The sequence below is a fragment of the Acromyrmex echinatior genome, chromosome 4 (genome assembly GCF_024713525.1).
Source record: "Acromyrmex echinatior isolate Ae372 chromosome 4, ASM2471352v2, whole genome shotgun sequence".
Classification (NCBI taxonomy): Eukaryota; Metazoa; Arthropoda; class Insecta; order Hymenoptera; family Formicidae; genus Acromyrmex; species Acromyrmex echinatior.
In genome coordinates, this window is record NC_141855.1 from 5562274 (window position 1) to 5577784 (window position 15511).

Consider the following 15511-nt stretch of genomic DNA (forward strand, 5'->3'; position numbering starts at 1 on the left):
CTAAGAATGTTACGCTGTAAATCAGACTCTTCCTAGGATTAAATCTGTCTTTTGCGAAAGGAAGCGCTCTTCTAAGCACGGAGAATCGATCGTTGCGGTTTCGTTCGCTCGCTCGTTCGCCCACCGCGAAACAAATTCACGACGCACACCGGGGGCGAACGTGTTCCGTCGTTAAAAATGTAAACTTCACGATCTTACGAGCACGGGCATGGTTCATTTGCCTCGTAAAAGCGAAACTAATGGTCGGCACAGAGTTATGTACCCCATATTGGCTCGCATTCAAGTCGAAATTCAAACCACGCCGTGAAACGCGCGGCATGATCACCGGTCGGGTCGTTACGATTCTGGCTGAAACATGAAATCAGCTTGTCGGATTATTAACCCTTTCATTATCGATGAATTCATGCAAAACATCGATAATTTTAGTCATTTTAAAAGATTAATGTCTCGTCGTATTATGAAGTCCAAAATGTAGAAGGAGAGATTTTCATCACAAAATGGATCTCCTACAAAACTGTCCATAAATTTCTGAATGAGAATTAACTTTTCGTCGAAAATGTTTCTGAAGCTAAAATTCCATTTTATTTCCATCCCACAAATTTTGGTTGTCATTTCGTTCTCGACATCTTTATCATAAAAAATAATTTATGATACGATTATTAAAGACTAAATAAGTAGAGAGAGAGAGAGAGAGAGAGAGAGAGAGAGAGAGAGAAAATTGTTCAAATAAAATGGAATATAGGTGTAATAAAATTTATAGGTTTTGACGTTCCATTCTTAATCCTACATGACTTCCTTCATATAACTGCTCAGATGACGAATCACAAATGTGGTAATAACGCATTTCTATGAATCGTTACGTTCTCGAAACGGTATAAAAGCGATGCTCCGAGACACGCACATGAGATCATCGTATGATGAAACTCGTTCGCATTATTACTAATCGTGAGAAGCCAGAACATCCGAAAGGAATTTTATTCTCTCGTGCAAGAAGCATTCGCTGGCGCGCTAGAAGATATCGAAGGATATTCGTTTTGGGATAAATTATTGAAATTTCTTCAAAAGATTTATACTGTGCTGGAGAAAATAGTTAAAACAGAAAATAATAATAAATATATATTTTTAATGCAGGAAAAAAATTAAAATAGATTAAACAAATATTTATTTAAAGAATGCGTTTATAGAAATACTATTTGAAATATTTTGCGTAGTAAATATAAAAAAGACAAATAGTATTTACCATTTATATTAATATTTATTTAAAATAGAATATTTGATATTTCGATATTTCCGGATAAAAGAATATTTCTATTTTCTATTTTCTATTTCTTAACAAAAAAATAGAAAATAGTAAATAGAAAGTAGAAAATAGAAGTACATTTTGTTTTACCATGAAATATCGAAATGCCAAGTATTTTATTTCAAGTAAATATTTCAGATAAATGTTAATACTAAATTTGCCTCTTTTTTATATATTTATTGTGTATAATACTTATTTTAAATAGTATTTTTACATTTACTATGGAAAATATTTATTTCATAGTATTTTTCATAAATCCATCCTTTAAATAAATATTTTTACAGAATTTATTTCAATTTTTCCCTAGCTCTGGATTTGTATACATATGTATATCATGTATACTTAATATGGTCATAAATATTGTAATACAGATTTAATAATAAAGTAAAAAAAAATATAATAATAAAGGCATGAAACCTGATTAATTTGCCATTCATCAGGTATAAAATATCATGTGCCACTGAAAATTCTGAAATCTTATTTCGAATTTTTATTTCGCAAATTAATAATCTTTTCTCTATTAAATCTCGCACAATATTTTCAATCTCGATATTGAAATTAATAAATTTCTTAAAATAATTACGATTAATTAAAACAGATCGACAAATTATTATTTAATTTATTTTATAAAGTTCCAATAACGTAGAATGTTGATTATGGTAATTGAAAGGAGATGAGGGAGAGGAAAGAAGTTATCAATTCTTACCGGGGAAATAGTCGTGAGTGGATTAGATTCACGTAATTAGAAATCTTGTCGCGTGGGATATAAATGGAGTAGATATTACCATTCCCAGGACACACGGGAAAACGAACCTTTAGTTTCTGAAATCTGTATTCGTAATTTTCTCACTTATTCCAGAAGGAACAAAGAAAAAAATAAAATGAACAAAGAATTAATATGAAACTCATTTGTATATAAACGAAACACCAAAGAACTAAGGAAATTATTATTCGTTTCTTCTATCTAAAATAAATATGAAATTAATTCTGCCATTACGAAAATATTTTGTTTAATCACGAAGTAAATTTTAAAGCTTCACGTAATATTGTTTTAATCTCAAAGTATCAATACGTGCACGTCGAAATAAACTAATTTAACTTCATTTTCTTTATATTCCCTTCATATTCACTGAAAATGTCACATTTACAAATGTACTTAAACGCGAGTTCCGAGAGCAATCCCGGCGATAAAACCGCCGATGGTGAGGCGGCGCAAATTATCGGCCGTGCGATTCCGACAATTTAGTGATCCGCCCGTTGTGCGACGACACGACGACAACGCTATTCAAATCTCGTTCCTCCCCTGTCCTCGCTCCTCACTCGGCGCCTCATAGCAGTAAAACAAATCCTTTTATCCCGAGCGAAGCGTTTCGCCTCCTCAAAACCACAGCCGCGTTCATCCTGCAGGATGTGTTCAGGATGAAGGATGCAGAGAGGACGATGCAATTCCGCACCGACAGAGAATACCTCTTCTGGATGCAGGTGGGAGGATAGAGAGGTGAGATGGGAAGGATGGCATGGCACATTGCGCAACGCAGCACGGCTGCATCCTGCCCTATGCTCCAGCGGCCCTCCCGCTGGCGCGACGCGGCGGTGGCTGCAGACGGCGCATAAGCCACTCGTCATTATTTCATCGAAGTCGGTGGTTGGTTCAACAGGTACGTTTCCGACGCGATTCCGAGTTCATGGAAATAGTCGAGCTCGTAGAAAAGGCGGCGGAACAACGGAGAGCGTCAGATGCGCGGCGAAGGGAATAACGATACTTGTACAGGATACCACGGAAGTGGAGCACGATGTTTGTAGATTATTATTGGCGTAGTTTTAAGCTAGATTTGTCAAATTTCACGCATTCGATGTCTTCATTAATTTCTCGTTAAAGTAAGTTTAAATAATGATAAAATACTTGCTCAAAAACTAATCGGGGAATAATAAGAGAACTTTAATTATTAAGTTAAGTCGCAAAAATCATGCTAATGAAATTCTTTAATATTCGGAGACAGTGGCACTTGTGATATCAGTATATTTGATAGATATCTTCTTTTGCCAATTTTGCTTTTGGTATCTATAAGATTCGAGAATGAATAATCTCTGGGGCATGAATAATTTTGTATTCTCTGTACATTTATGCACATCATCACTTTTCTTCTACGGCGCGTACGATGCATGCAAGACGAAAGGATGTCGAACATCGAGAGCTTCGGCGGAACTGGCTTCGAGCCAGGGCATTACTTTCGAGAAAAAAGAAGAAAAGAATCAGATGGGACGATACACACGTAGGAGAGAGAAAAGTGGATGGTGAATGAATGAGAGAGAGAGAGAGAGAGAGAGAAAGAGAAATAGAGACCGAGGGATGGTAACCCGAATGAATATTTAATTTCTGCATATCTCACCCCGGGTAAAGTTCAGAGCGACGGGATGGCCGACTCGCTCCCAGGAGAGTAGAAGGAAGAACCCCGTGTCCCTTGTACTTCCCGGCAGTCTCCGTGATATAGGGTAGACACTCCCGAGGATCTCTCGCTACCGTTGCTCCCGCTATTACCCTATCCCCGCAAACCCCCAATCCTTTCCCGTAGTTCGCTTTCTCGGCTGCTTTCCACCGTGGTCGCTCGTGGCCGAAGGGCCAATTACGACCTTCCTTACGAGAAGGCGATGGAGGCGGAGAACGAGGGTGAGCGCGATGAAGAAAAAAGTCAAGATAGAAAGAGAAAAGAAAGAAAACGAAACGAGTAGACGACGCAAGGGGCGGATGAGAGAAAGAGAGAGGGGGGGGGGGGAGTGGAATAAAGGTGGAAGAAAAAGGCAGGGAGTACTCGAAGAGTATAGAAGCAGGGGGATGGTTGAGAGAACGAAAGATCGTGAAGAGTCGGGGTGGCCGGGAATTTTAGACGAAGGTATTTCCACGGAGATCTGGATCTTGAACTCGATGGACCGCAGACTATCGAGGAAAGGCGGAATATGGACGCACCGACAGGGCGGGTCGAGAAGGGACGCGGAGACAGAGGAATGGAGGATTGAGGGTGCGGTCGAAAGTTTCAGCGAAAGGATAAAGGCGCGAGCTAGATCGATTAGTGCGCCCAGAGTAACGAAAGAGTAATTTATAGCGAGCTGGGCAAAGGCGACTGACTCGAAAGGAAAGCAGAGTGGAATAGTAAATTATAGCGAGAAAAGAGATCACGGTCAAAGAGAAAATGAAGAATCGATGAAGAGAAGAAAGAGTACCTGTGTTAGACGAAGAAATATTTAATTCTGCGTTCTATCGTTCACGTTCGTCGACGGCGAAAAATATAGTTTATATACGTGTGTGTGTGTGTGTGTGTGTGTGTGTGTGTGTGTGTGTGTGTGAAGATAATAATGCACTTTTTAAATGAGACCTGCTCAATGGAGACCGGATAAAGGAGCGCAGATAAGGAGAAAGGAGCTTTAGGGAGCATCAAAGCCGGACGAGATTGGACGCTAAAAATGTACATAGCAATTGGACAAAAGAAGAAGCAAGCGAAAGCTGGTTAAGAAAAAGAGCGGTGGCAAAAAGGAACGCCATCATCGCGGCGGGCGTCGAAGGAAAGTCCGAAAAAACACAAATAACAATCAACAAGGTAGGTCAGCAAAAATAGGAGAAAAAAAAAAACACGTGTGGAAGAAGGATATCGTGACAAGTAATTCGAAGTGTCCAATGCGAATCAAGTCAGCCCGAGTTAATCCCAAGGCATTCGCTGAAACCGCAATCTTGTGATACATTTTTTAGTGGATACGGAGCGATAATGAAATAATTTATAAAATCTTATATAAAACTTGTTATATTTGAAAATAACTGAAATAATTTATTTCTTTACATAGTTTTATATATATATATATATAGACATCAAGATACAGATTGTGTACCTCTTTCGTTAACAAAATGCGTATTTTGTTATGAAATATCATTTTAGAAAACTGTAACAATTGTCTCTATTTGGCAAATATTTTAATTCTGTTAATCTGACTATCAATTTTGTTTTTTAATAATAACCCGTTTTACTAAACGTATTTTAAAAGGGCACAAATTAATATATTAGTATATTTTAAACTTGAGTTGCACCTAACTAACTATGTATAGAATTAAATGTGTTTGTAGTTAAATTGAACTATAAAAATTATATTATATTTTTAGTTTTCTTTAGAATAAATTGACTGTCTCTATCTTGATTTAATAAGTAAGAGAAGTTTTATATATCAACGTGAACAGCACGCGATGATGTTTCTCATGTCGATGTAAAGAGAAAAATTCGATGATATTATAAATCATATTTAGATTATGCAAGAATCCTAAAATAGTCAAGAAGTTACGACAGGTAGTGGCAGACACGGGTTAGAACGCAGATATAAAAAGTAAATAAAGAAAAAGTAAATGAGAGGAAGCTACTGGGGATGGGTGAAAGGAGTGTAGTCAGAGAGGGTAGAGAAGAAAGACAACAATGAAGACGAGGGTCGGGTAAAAAGAAAAGACGAATATCCACCGAGGTAGACTAGAAGAGAAACGGGGACAGGGGATGGGAGGATGAGGGAATGGCGACGAATGAAAGAGGGAAAAAAAGAAGAAGCGGGAGAAGCCGAGGCTGGTAATTTGGATCGAGTCGACCATCTACTCAAACCCCGGGTACTAGTGGCAGCCGACTCGCCCTTGTACCCCTTCGTTAAAATCTGGATCTTACTCGATCTAAGTAGACCTTAAAGCAGGATAGTCTGTTTGGAGGATAACGTGGAGTGCGCGTAATATTCGACCCGATTCAAAAGTATGTCGCAAAGATATTCCATTGCCAGAGTAGGAATGAGATTACGCGTATAAATGTGTAAATACACGAATATATAAACCGTTTACCTCGAATAGGAATAGTATAAAATAGACTCTAAAAGCTTTATTAAAAGAAATATTATCGCATGAATATATATCTGTATCTCGTTTATTTATCGTCCTACAAAATTGAAGAAATTAAGAGATGGGAGAGAGAAACAGAGGAAAAAGAGAGAAAAAGAAAGAGAACCATAAAAATAAAAACAATTCATATATATCGTAAGAGACACAACAAAGAAGAATAATTTTGTTAAAATATTAATATAAAAATTTAGCATACAACAGATCTGAAAACAATTTTGTTGGACTATCAAAATAATTAAAATAATAAATTAATTAAGAAGCTCAAGCATGATGAAAGCAATAAATGTAAAAAATTTTGATATTTTAGCAACCAATTTGAGCGTCCTATATAATAATTTTGATAATTGAACAAAATTATTTTCAGATCTGTATTTAATTAAATTTTTGATACTTCAACAAAACCATTCTTTCCATATGAAAATTTTGTTTAAAACATCAAAATAATTATATAGGATGCTTAAAGTGGTTGCTAGAATATTAAAACTTTTTGCAGCATTTCAACATTTAAGCGACCTACATAATTATTTTAATGGTCCAACAAAATTTTCAATTATACATTTTCAGTTATACATTTTCAGTTATACATTTTTGAATACTTCAGCAAAATCGTACTTTCTATGTATTTAAGAATAATAGAATATCTATATAACTTCAATTAAATCAAAATATCTCTCTTTAACAGATAATATAGTAATTTATTTAAATAATTCATAATAATTTGTTAAAATAATTCATAGTAATTTGTTTAAATAATTCATAAAAGTGTTTCAATAATAACTAAATGTGCGCTATATTCGATAAATATTCTGGCTGGCTTTATTGGTACGACTCGTAACTTGAATGTTTAAACCTTTAAGTAAAATAAGCTTCTATAAATTAAAAACCTTTTAATTGTTTTATAATATAATAGCGAAACGTGGCGTTTTATAGAAAAGGTTGAAATGAGATTAGTTCGCTATCTAACTTTGTGGACGATTATACGGATAGATTGCAGCGAGACGAAGCTAAAAGCCGCGGAATTAAAATTAGAATTCCACTGAATGGGAAACGCTGCAAAAAGTCAGTATAAGGAAAGGGCAAAACGAAAGAGCTTGCGAGAGAGAGAGAGAGAGGGGGGGGGGAGGAGTGAGGGAGGAGGAGAAAACATGACGACAGAGCAATGAGAAAAGCGTACGAGTTGAGGAAAATACGAAGGGAGGAGAGACCGAAAAAAACGGAACGTGACGAGAAAATGGAGATTGGTAATTCGAATCTAATCGAGTGTGAACTGGAGGAACCAGCAGTGTCCATCTAGCTGTGTCTTAAATCTCGATCTTCCGCGATCTAAGTAGCCTATAAAGCCAGATAGAGTGCTGATACGATAAGAAATCCGGTAAGGAAATGGAGGAAAAGAATTTGGATGGCACAGAAAAACAAAATTGGATAAAATGTTGCCGAAGTTTAACTCGGTGATTGATACTGCTGCGGTACAATTGCGGATCAATTCTTACTTTTTCATAAAAAAAAGTAAGAATTAAAATCGCAACTACCGTGTGGCTAGAATACTTATCAGAAAGTATCTAAGCGTACTGAAGAATAAGGATCGGAATTCGCCCAGGGGCAGGAATGGCAAAGAAAGAAAAAGAGAAGAGGTGTTCAACGAAGAGTTAGCCGGTGTGATACACGAACCAAAGATCCGCACGCAACACATACACGTACGTATACATAGGTAGACGTACAAGGAACAGCCGCCTTCGGACGACGAACGATGTGGCATGAGAGGTAAAATACCGTAGGAATTAAAATTACAATCTCCGTGGATACGACACGGCTTGGCAAAAAGTAAACGTCGGCCAGGGATAAAAACCCGAGTCGTCCGCACAGAACAGCGAGGCGAGGAAGATGAAGCAGATTCGAAGAATAGGAATGCGATAAAGGGGAAACGATGAAGGGGCAGGGAAAGAGAGAAAAGGAAGAAATAGAGAGAGGTAATTCGCACGGTGAGGATCGACCGTTCTCTTTACGCAAGCTGGGGCACCAACGACTTACGTCACTGAATAACCCTTTACTTCAGTGTCTCTCAGTATTAAAGAAAAAATGTTTTAAAAAACGAAACCATCTGACCTCGTGAGCCATTTTATTAAAATCCGCGCAAAATTATTTGTATGGATAATTCAGTGAATAATTCAGTATCCAATAAACATCGAAAATCAATTTTATATTGGAATTATTTTGATACATAACCTCGATGCCTCTCTCTCTCTCTCTCTCAAACAAAATCAAAATGTCACTTTTTAATTAAGTTATCAATTTTCCCTGTTTCATAAAATCATGTAGGATCGTAAATTGCATATGGAGAGATATCAATATTTTTAATTTTATTGACGTGTCGAAAGAGAACAATAAAAGTAGATCTGTTACGAGAAAACTTGAGAAACACTGTTTTACTTCTTTCAATGCGATATGCCCATAGCACTTCCCGACTTCGTCGACGTCGCATCGAAGGGGGGTTGGTGGGCAGGAAAGGTCCAACCCGCGAGAAACCCCGGAAATTGGAATCTTAAATCGATCTAAATCTTCTTTATCGCCGAAGGACTCGAGGAATTCTTCTTCACAACCGTCCCATATCATCACATGCTGGTTGACGTGTAAACGTAACGACGACTGGTTCCTCGTCATTCTTCCATTATGAAACGGCCGCCCTTACATTTGTGCGACGCACGATCTCTCGAGACCGAGATTCGATCTTACGCCTGGTCAATCATGCTGAAAAGTTGATCGATTCGGACATCACAATCCGTTTTCACATTCCTCTATCTTACATCTGTGTCGTAAAATCGCGTAATTGGATTCGTGGACTAAGGCAACTGTATTTTAGTAAATGGTATGGAACTGCATATATTCAAATCTCTCTCTCTCTCTTTCTCTCCCCCCCTCCCTCCCTCTCTTCCCCCGATTATCTTCCTTTAATCAAGATTCAATGTAATTATACAGAAAAAACAATTTTGCTTAAATATGTAAAAATTTAACCAGATATAGATCTAAAAATAATTTTGCTGGACCATCAAAATAATTATGTAGAACGCTTAAACGTTAATTAAAATGCCGCAAAAAATATTAACATCCCAGCAGCCAGTTTAAGCATCCTATATAATTATATTGATGCTCCAAATAAAATTATTTTCAGATCTGTATCTAACTAAATTTTTAGATACTTCAGCAAAATTATTTTTTGTACGTAGGCAAAATAAATGTACCTATATATCGTATATATTTCTTCTAACAATATATAATCAACGCAAATTATTTTCGTGCGTTTGAGAAATGCTTGTTCTAAATCAAAGCGACCGCTCACTAATCCTGATGAGACCCGTGGCGAAATGTGGCCACGTATCGTGGTGCGACGCATTATTCAGCAGAACTTAATAAATTCGCATCCCTCTCCCTTTCGCTCCTTTTGTCCCAGCGGGCCGTGAATTCTAATGGGTTTTATGCCGCCGGGTATGTATATACGAAGGCACTGTGACTGATACGCCAACGGCGCGAACAACTCGCTTGGTTGGTTATAACGCATAGTTCGGTAAATACGGAGTCGAAATTTGGTGACATTGCTATATAGAGAAAGAGAGGAAGTGAGATAGATATAGATGAATAAAAGAGAAAGGGAGAGGGAGAGAGAGAGAGAGAGAGAGAGAGAGAGAGAGAATCTGCGATACTGCATTCGCCGCAGGATTTGCCAGTAGATAGTCGATTACATGCCTTGCTTGCTTATTGCGCGCTTTGAACGACGATGCTTGGAGACATATATAACAGCATTGGTGACGGCGGCGAGAGTCAAAGCGAAAGATTTTAGCGATTTTGCTAAAGCCGAAGCACGATGGGAGCCAAAGGTCACCGCGAGCTCTGAGAGAGGTTGAGCTTTGAGCTAGAACGATTTCATGCTGTAGATCAGAATTACTATTAGCAAATATTAATCAAAAGTGAACGTAATTAACGTCAGGATGCAACGATCTAGCATAAAAACAAAGTAATATCAACGAACACCGATGCAGATTTAAACGAGATCCCGTATATTATAATTATAAAAAGAATTACAATTTTTTTTATACTTCAAAAAGCATAAAACACTGAAAATTGCATAACATAATATACAAGATTACAAATGTTTTTATATATCTACGTAATATATGTATAAGTACATGACATTTAACTCTAATGTTTAAACGTTGCTTCTTGCTTTCTGGCTTTAGCTAGCAAATAAACAAAAAAAAAAAAGCTTTTTTAAAAGTTAAATAAAGCGTATTTTAAAGAATGATAAATTTCGTTGTCATTTCGTCTTCCGTCTTGATATATCTCCCTTTTTCTTCTAATTAATATTCGCCATTTAATATCAGCGCCGATAAAATGCTCAACGTGCGCGGCGCGCAAATATTTGCGCGCACAATCTGCAAACCGCCAGCGACTGAATTTGCAACGTAACTACTTGAAATTAAACGCCGCCCCTCTCTTATTTCCAGGATCTGCACGCCTCTTGTACGATGCGAGAAATGAGAAAGACAACGCCCAATAGAGAGATTTACTCAAGTTACACTTTGGATCGCGTGGCCTTAGGGCAGCTTAAATTTGATCGATAATTTATCTCATTTCCTCTCGAATACTACAAGCGCCTCTATTATCTCATATTTCTTTAACAATATTCCTAGTCTATAATAATAGAATAATTTGCAAATTAATACAAAATTTAAGACAACACATATTATATTTAATCCTCAAATAGCACACTGGTTGTGAATTGAGATTTTGTGTGAGATTCCATTCATTTCTTTAACCATGATAATATTCTCCAAAATACTTTTACAAAATCATATTTTCTTGGGGTAAAATTTCTCAACAAAGCGATTGGTGCATATCAAATTTAATTAAATTATTATTAAGTAATAAAAAAATTATTATTCAAAAATGATGCGAGGAAAAATGCCAATGTTTTGGAAATTTTGCTCTGGGTGGGAATTCGCACCAGTGCCGTTTAAGGGATAAATATATGTAAAACATTTCAGGATTATTACCAGCTCGTAAGATCGTTCATGCGTTTCTCATTTCTCCGGAGAAATGCCAAGATATTTCAGTTCGACACGAATACCGATGCCCAATCTCGACAGCGGCAAAGTATCGTAAGCATGCCCCGATCGGCCTATCTGCGGCCGCGTGTTCCTGAATCCGAAATATTCGTAGGATTCCATCGACTGGTCGGCTCGCTCTCCAGTTTCGACGTCGCGCCTGTGTGGTAATCCTGTTTACAATAGCTGATTGCAATAAAATTTACATGCACCGGCGCTGAATTTACATGCGGCGGCAGTTAAATTCATGCGCGTCGCGCGCTGCACACGCAATTTACATACGCCATACGGGGAGGGGAGCCCCGAATTTTATGCCGCGCGTAGCGTTCACACGTGCTTCATTTCCCGCCCTACCCCCTTCTCACTCCGCCCTTTCCTCGCCAACTCTCTGACCGTTCATCGCGAACCGGAGAGTTCTCTAATGTTTTTTTTTTCGCACGTATCCCTCCCCCCCTCCTCCTCCTCCTCCTCCGCCCCAAAAAAAGTTTCAGTACGGGCGAACCAATTCGCGATATCGGGCGATGGCGAAAGAGGAACGCTCGCTCATGTCGTGCGCGAGCCGCGATATCCGCGATTTACCGTCCATTTATCTGCGCAAGAATCGCCGAGTGATAAATTTCAAGTATCGCGCTTAAACGAGCGCAACGTTTTACCACCGCTGTTCGTTGGAGAAAAAAAAAACGGCTCATTACTCGGATTCGTGTAATTTTGAAACGCAAAATTTACCGGCAGCCCGATTATGGCTGACCCGATTATGACTCGGAAAAAAATATGCTAATGAATCATGTTTTCAGGCAAAAATTGAATGAATGATATGAATAAATGCAAAAGAAATTTCTGCTCCAATTGTTTTTACAAAAGTGCGTTTTTACAAAAGTCTCTCTTTAAAGCAATAATCAATTTGCAAAATTTTTGGAAAATTGTTAAATCGTAATTCTGAATAAAAAAAGAGATTTACAAAGTAAGATCGTTTCATTTCATGATTCTTAAAATGTTAGAAAATAAAAAAAATAAAGACAATTTTATAATTCCTAACATTAATCTTTAGTTAATTTAACTACCTTTATACCGAAAGACCTATACGCGATCTGACCTATATCATGACTTAAAGTAAGTAAGTCTAGCCACCAATCGTTTTTACAACGTAAGTGACCTTTTCACGGTCTCAGCACTATTTACCGGTTACGCCTCCAGCTGTTACGCCTTTACTAGCAAGAAAATTAGTAAGTTTTAGATTGAGTAACGCCTGAAGTTACAGACAATTTTAGATCAGGTTACAAAAGAAAATGAGGTTTGGCCTAAAGCCAGGTCAAGTCACTTACCAAGTATAATATTTACAGTAAGGGATCTAAATAATTACAAGTTGAATTTAGGGTATAGATCTAAATGTACTGTATGAATGTGTGTGTGTAGCCAATAATTAGAATAGAGAAAATAACTTTAAGGCAACGTGTAGTTGGATTTATTCAAATTATTAGTTTTTAAGTAACTAGGGACAATTAAAAAATTCACGAAATAATTATATGGAAGCAATAAAGCAGTTGTAAGATAATATGTTAAATGCCAGGAAAATGAAGAATTTTAAGTTCAAATCGTAATTAGTTTCGTTAAGTTTTCTAGAATCGCTGATACTTTCTTGCCGTGTTTACTAAAATAAAATATATATCTATCTCTGTAAATACCAAGTTATCGCTAGCGTTGGGCGAAATTTAATCAATTTATAGATTAATAATTACGATTAAAAGTTTAATTCTTGATTATAGTAAATGATAAAAATTTTTTAGTTGCCCTGAAATAAATCTTATAGGTAGGATTCATCAATTAAATTTTTTAATCAGTAGTTTTAAATTAAACAATTAAAACAAATCATTACGTATAACTGTGATTAATTCAATCAATTGATTGAAAATCATTATCTGCCGCTAATTAAAAGATTAATCGTTATTTATTAATCATTAGTTTTTAATTAAGCACAGATTAAATCTATAATTAATATCTTCCACTAAAAAAAAATTTTTACATATTATTATAATGTTTTTTTAAATATTAAATACGAAATAATCATATAAACTATTATGTATATAATATAAAAGAAAAAAACTTGGATCGACTATTATTTAATACGTTGAGAGAAATAATCCATGAATACTTTTCGTGATAAGCAGTTTGTAGTTTCTCCTCTTAAGGAGATCTCGAAATTGTCCTACTTTACCACAATTCTTTGCAAGTGAATTTAACAAGTGTCTAGTGATTTTACAATCGGAAAGCATCCAAAATGAGGTTCGAACTTGGATCGTTCTACCGATAAAATGCGACACATCATTATCTACTATTACATTAATGTCGCATGCACACATAAACATAAACATAAATTTTTATAAACGATATGTGCCTTATCACATAAAAAAACTTGAGTCGTAAGACTTAAGCATTAAGGAAATGTGTGTAACGTCTTTCCCAGTTTACATAGAATAATTTATAGGTCAACATCGATTTGAATATCTTTATGACAAACACATTCTTCAATAATAACCATAAAAATTAATAAATACATTTTTTGAAACGTGACTGAAAGTTAGTAATGATTAATGATGGATTTTTATTTTTTTAATCAACTGCATTTAATTACTCCAATAATTGACTAAATTAATTGTGATTGTGCTATATATCATTTTTAATTAATTACTTTAGTTAAGCCGGACTTTAATCAATTAATTATACAAGATTGTTTGACAATTAATTTCATTAATTGATTACATTAATTATCGTAATTATAATATATATTTTTAATTTTTAGTTGACTTATTTTAGTTAACTAATAAATTAAACGATTAATGTTTAATGTCCAACACTAGTCATCACTTGGTTTTGTCCCGATTATTTCCTGTTATATCTTAATCCCAAAATATCCTTAAAGCTTCCATCGTCTGAATTTCCGGATAATCGTATCCTCTAAGTCCTTTAATTCGATAAAATTAATTCTTAAGTAGATGGATTAACTTAATCAAGTTCTACATGTACAAACTAATTTAATCATATTAATCATATTATTTTTCTTAATATATTAATCATATATTGAGAGAATCGAATTATATTGGCAAGTTCCTTCACGCCTGATCGAAACTCGCGACGACAGATCGCGCACGAGATCGTAATTTCCAGCAAAATGCCGTCTCAATAATCGAGATTATCCTGCTTCTAGTCGCCCGCTACGTCGCGTAATGCGCTTCGTAAAACGTTCCGTCCGGATATAATCGGCGAGTTATCGAAAATCCCCCGTTTATCCCCTCGCGCGAGAAGAACGTGTTAAATCGTTCCTCTCGCGAGGACAATCTCCTCGCGGCACGCCCCCGTTTTGCGCCATTTCGCCAATATCGTCGGGGTTTTATTATTTCAGACTATAAAGTTTATCGTCGAAAACATGCAGTGGCTTGTTGAAGCCACGTATTCGCTATTCCCGCAACAGGCGTACGAAATATCGAAGCGTACACGTCGATCGAGCGTGTGTAATATTTATCACCGAATTTTTATTGTGCTCGATAAAGCGTCCAATTTCCGCACGCGATACCAAATACGACGTGATTTTTTTCAAGAACGGTTTTTCCGGTTAACCAGTGAGTGATTAGCGACACAACAGTCGCTTCCGTTCACTGATTAAATGCGATCTTCAACGTGTATACGTTCAATTTTGTAAGCTTACAAACGATATTTTTTCGCCAACGAACGACGTAATCCTGTCTCAATTGAGATATCATGAATAATACCTTATGACTTGATTGATCTCGTGTATCCGTAATACGAGACTATCTACTAATCGCGTCTATCAATATAATCGACTTTTCTTGAACAAGATTGTCATCTGTCCAATTTATCCGTCCAAATCTTAATATTAAATTTCTCGATGATCATATTATAAAGTAAATTTTCCTTGAGATGCACTTTAACTTTATCTAATAAAGCTTTTCATTTCGAAATTTTTTCACTTTCAAATATTAATTTTATCAGGATTTTAACGCAGTGTATCTATATAAAAGAACTTTATATATATATATATATATATACGTTCGATAAAAGAGTAGACTTTAATGGGAAAGGCGGTATGATGGGTGGTCTATGCATCGTCATTTAATAATAAAATCGTCCGTGATTTAACTACTATCTGAATACATATATATATTATGTGACATCTCAATCCGATCGAAA

General features: G+C 36.1%; 1 protein-coding gene across 2 annotated transcripts in view; it reads right to left on the bottom strand.

Annotated features, from left to right (window-relative positions):
• Positions 1-15511, bottom strand: part of LOC105153322 (uncharacterized) — a 230220-nt gene that overhangs the window by 61883 nt on the left and 152826 nt on the right. The gene's annotated exons all lie outside the window — the stretch shown is intronic.